The sequence below is a fragment of the Heterodontus francisci genome, unplaced genomic scaffold, assembly GCF_036365525.1.
Source record: "Heterodontus francisci isolate sHetFra1 unplaced genomic scaffold, sHetFra1.hap1 HAP1_SCAFFOLD_59, whole genome shotgun sequence".
Taxonomy (NCBI): Eukaryota; Metazoa; Chordata; class Chondrichthyes; order Heterodontiformes; family Heterodontidae; genus Heterodontus; species Heterodontus francisci.
Genome location: NW_027140758.1, coordinates 3431117 through 3436061, shown reverse-complemented (window position 1 = coordinate 3436061; position 4945 = coordinate 3431117). Strand labels below are relative to the sequence as shown.

The 4945-nt window shown below is 47.6% G+C and overlaps 2 non-coding genes across 2 annotated transcripts; both read right to left on the bottom strand.

The window, feature by feature from the left end:
- Nucleotides 1-532: 532 nt before the first annotated feature.
- Nucleotides 533-615, bottom strand: trnal-cag (transfer RNA leucine (anticodon CAG)). The gene has a single exon. It is a non-coding gene; the product is annotated as a tRNA-Leu (tRNA).
- A 3665-nt stretch (nucleotides 616-4280) lies between these two features.
- Nucleotides 4281-4363, bottom strand: trnal-uaa (transfer RNA leucine (anticodon UAA)). The gene has a single exon. It is a non-coding gene; the product is annotated as a tRNA-Leu (tRNA).
- Between the last annotated feature and the right edge of the window lie 582 nt (nucleotides 4364-4945).

Here is a 4945-nt window from a genome sequence, read left to right as displayed (position 1 = left end):
TGGTGGCAAATAAAGGATCAGCCATGCTTGATCTGCCTCGTATTTTGCTTTCATTGCAACGTAACAAGACCTTCAATCCTCTGGCACCACACCTGTATCCAGTGAGGGATTGGAAAATGATGGTCAGACCTTCCACTATTTCATCCCTGGCTTCTTTCAACAGCCTGGGGTACATTTCATCTGGTCCTGATGATTTATCCACATTCAAGGATGCTCATCCCATTTATACTTCCTCTCTCCTTAAGTTATCACGTCCAATACTTCACACTCCTCCTCCTTAATAACAATATCTGCATCACCCTCTCATTCGGGAAAACAGTAAAGTATTCATTAAGGATATTGGCACCCCGATACAAAGGTTACATTTTTGATCTTTTCTGTGCCCTGCTGTTTGCTAAGTTGCCTCTTAATCGAATGTTTTGATGCAACATCTTTGGGTCCATTGTTATTTTGCTTGTCCATGTTCTTTCCTGCTTTCTCTTTGCTCTTCACCGCTGCTCCCAAACGCCTCCAGTTCAGTCAAAACATAACTTGCCAGAAGTGGGATTCGAACCCACGCTTCCAATGGAGACTGCGACCTGAGCGCAGCGCCTTAGACCGCTCAGCCATCCTAACTGCCTGCGATGTGCTAGCAATGCGAAGGAAATTATTCATTCTTTGTGAAAGTATTTGTGAGATTGTGGAAATGTCTGGAAGAGGAAAGACCGGCGGGAAAGCTCGGGCCAAGGCCAAGTCTCGCTCCTCCCGGGCTGGCCTGCAGTTCCCAGTGGGCCGTGTTCACAGGCTCCTGAGAAAGGGTAACTATGCTGAGCGTGTGGGTGCCGGAGCCCCGGTCTATCTGGCTGCTGTGCTCGAGTATCTGACCGCTGAAATCCTCGAGCTGGCTGGCAATGCGGCCCGGGACAAGAAGAGCCGCATCATCCCCAGACACCTGCAACTGGCCGTCCGCAACGACGAGGAGCTCAACTAGCTGCTGGGAGGGGTGACTATCACTCAGGGCGGGGTGCTGCCTGATATCCAGGCCGTGCTGCTGCCCAAGAAAACCAGCGCTCAGAGCTCCCAGAAAAAGTAAAGCGGCCAAAATGTCATCTAATAAACCAAAGGCTCTTTTCAGAGCCACCCACAGTCTCTGTGAAAGGACTGGTTACTGTCAGGAGGGAATCAGTGATGGAGTTATTGTAACAGTGGATTGACCTGTTTCACATCTGTGCAGGTGTGTTTTCAGTTCCCTCTCTGGATTTCGCTCTGTTTCTCTGCTCACACATCTCCCCCTCCAGTTAAGTGAAGAACTGAACTACAGGGTGTCAGAATCAACAATTTAATAAATCCCGCTGCCTTCGATTTGATAAATCCCGAGATTATCCCGGTAACTTAACGGGAACTGGTTCGGAGCTGATGAATTCATTTAATAATGGAAGTGTCCTGGTTAATTCTCTGTTTTTCATTTAGACAGTTTGAATTGTGTTTTTTTTTTCTCTCTGGTGATCTGAGCACCGCTTCTCAATGAGAATCTGCTCCCAGAACAGAGTAAATGCAGGAAGAAAGAGGCCATTCTCGGGCTGTGTGTTTCTCTCCTAACCTGATCTGTTTCGACCGCACTGTTCCCAGAGGACGGAATCAGTGAGAGTTGTTCACACTCAGGAGCTGAGTCCATTGCAGCGCTTTCAGATGTGCCTTCCCCCTGGCCCTCCCTATTCTCCGGACACAGAGCTGTCTGTTTCCCCCGGCGGCGGGATAGAGTCGGGGATTCTCTCCCCGCAGTGTCAGGGTCTGCAGCGCCGGGGAACTGGCGGCTTCAGTCAGAGTGACCGAGCTGCCTTACATATCCTGTGTACTGATGTCCAATGGATTCAAATATTAGTTTAAGTAAACATTGGGTAATGTTTGTAAATAACCCTCATGTGAATGGACCCGGCTCCATTAATGCCTTCCAAATAAAACTGGGATCCATTTCTTTTCCCCAAATGCCAGCTAACGGATCCCAGGAGCGGGGTTGAGATTGTGCTGAGCAGCAATGAGTCTCCGGTAATGCTGCTTTCTAAATTCCAGATCAGCTCTCAGTCCGACAGGCCTTTCGGGAAAGTGATGTGACAAAACAGAAACCATGTGACCGCCCCTCCAATCTAATGGGTTTGATGATGAACAGAGATGGCAGCTCTTTCCTTTGCTGATTTGGTGGCTCTGAAAAGAGCCCTTGTTACACTTGTTACTGAAGCTGGGTTTTAGGTGCGTTCCCCGCGGATGCGGCGGGCCAGCTGGATGTCTTTGGCCATGATGGACCGGGATCATTCTGGTGAATCTGCTCATTTTCCGGCAGAAGCATCAGTCGCTGTTTGAACTGTTTAAAGTCAGGGGTGTATTAGCAGCCAGAAAGTGAAGGGCAGTTCATTGCTCCCTGTAGCATTATCCGCCTCTTTCAGGAGAAAAGATCAGAAACCGCTCGTTTCCGTCAGTCCCCGAGAAGCCTGTGAGAAGCGGTTAGTCGCTAATTTGTTCCTTTTACAGAGAGGAAGCTGATATTTGTCCCGTTTTAAATTGCTGAACCGGACCTTCCTCCCGCCGCTTACAGTTAACAGATTGACAAATGAAAACGATTCCTAAAATCGCGTCAGGATTTTGTGACGGTAAATACAGTAAAACAGAACATAAAATGAGAGATTCTAAAATTGTTGCCTGAAAATTGAAATTTTCCATCACTTCAATTCCTTCCTGCTCTGGAATTGCCAGGCTTTTTCCAATTGGAAAATCTAAGCCAATGAGAGCTTTGATTTACTTATATGTGATTCTCCTATTGGTTAAGAATTGGATTGAGAAGCGGGTGACCAATCAGAGACAGAGTCAAACTGCGGGGATTCCAGGCCCCCAGTAACTGAGCTGAAACTGTTCAGATTGACAAACCCTGGCAGCAGCTTCACACATTGGACACTTCACACTGAGTCATTCAAGGGCTGGTGTGAGAGAAGCTTCAGATCCTGTCATTACTCTCTGACTCATTATTCATCTCGAACCAAACAATTAGTAAATGTGAAGCAGTGAAGAGACTTTTCACTCTCACTGCAGAATGTGTCATCTGGGGAAATAAGGAACTATTATATTCGGAGATTCCAGGTACATTCCTCCCTGAACAAATCCATTCCTAACATTCCCGATCACAGCCTATCCCAGCTCCTGTTGTCACCCGACTCCAGCTGAATTGGAGAAACTCATGTGTTGGGGTTTGAGTTGTGAGGTGGGGTTTCTCCGCCAGTGTTACTGTCTTACAAACTCTCCCCCTGAATTTGTGAACTGAGACTGCACCGAACACATCTCCAGTCAGAGTGAGGGCCGGATATTACGGTTTTATTACAGAGAGTGGGGAAAGGGCTGGGTGGAGGGGATGTCAGCGAGTCACCAGGGATCCTGGATTTACTCCAAATCATTTCCATGTGGAATCTGCAGGCGGGGCCGGGACAGGGATCATTTGATCAGGGGATCAGCTCTTTCCTGAGAGATGTGGGTGGCTCCGAAAAGAGCCTTTGTGTTCAGATGTTTACAAGTTTCCCGCGCTCTTTCACTTCTTTCCAGACCCTGCTTTCTGAGCCTTCGCTGCTTTCGGCTTGACCTTGCTCTTCCATGTCTGCACTTTCTTCAGCGCCTTTCCGCCCGCCGCACTCTTGCCTTTTTTGACCTTCTTCGCAGGAGACTTTTTCTGAAGCGCTGCTTTCTTCACCGCCTTATTTGGCGTTGCCGCCGCCTTGCTGCTCATTTTCTTGGCTGTTACTTTCTTTGTTGTCACTTTCTTGTCTGCTGGTTTCTTCACCTTCTTTCCCACTTTTCCCTGGGTTTTCCTTCTTGCTGATTTTGAAGGAGCCGGAGGCTCCCTGTCCCTTGCTCTGCACCAGGGAGCCTTTGTTAACATTCATCTTGATACTTTGCTTGATATGGGTCTTGAGCTTCTCCTGAGCGGTGGCAGACCTGCAAGGAATCAACTACCAGCTAGCGTATAAAGCGAGACCAAGGCTCAGGGCCTTCAGTTACCTGGAGGAGAGTCGGAGAGGCAGCAGATCCTGTGAGGAACCACAATCCAGGAAGGATGAGAAGATCATTGTCAGGGTACAGAGGAGATTAAGTTAAAGATTTACCAGTTTATACGCAAGCGCAGAGCCAAGGAACAGTGCTGGGGCAGATCAAATAATAGGAAGCTGTGATCAGTTGGAAGGCAAGAGTGATGAAATGACAGAAGAGATGATGGTGCAAGGCAAAAGTCAGGGACAGAATAAGTAACATTTTGTTAGCACAGATACCAGGAGTGGGGTTTGAACCCACACAGACACATGTCTATTGGATCTTAAGTCCAACGCCTTAACCACTCGGCCATCCTGGTAGTTTAACTACCATTGAAAATGATATTTAATGTGATCCGGGTGCCATCTGGCCTTTGACAATATCAAGTTGTGACTCCTCTCCCATGCTAAATTGGACCCTTCATTATTTATGAACCTCAATCGGATCACCCCTCAGTCTAGGTTTCTCTAAGGTGTAGGGTCCCAACTCTTTTAGTCTAACTTGATAACCAAGATGTCTTATACTGGGAATTCGTCGAATGTCTCTCCTCTGTACCCTTTCCAAAGCCTCAATATCACCCATCATGTGAGGAGACCAAGACTGGATACAATATTCCAAGTGAGTCCTGACCAAGGTTTCATAAAAGGACAAATTCGGGAAATCTCGGATACTGAAGTAGTCCGTGTCCAGAAGCAGCAAGAACTGGACAACATTCAGGCTTGGCCTGCTAAGTGGCACGTAACATTCACACCACATAAGTACCAGGCAATGACCATCTCCAACAAGAGAGAATGTAACCATCTCCCTTTGACGTTCAACAGCATTACCATCGCTGAATCCCCCCAGCATCAACATCCTGGGGGTTACCATTGACAAAAGCTTAACTGGACCATTCATATAC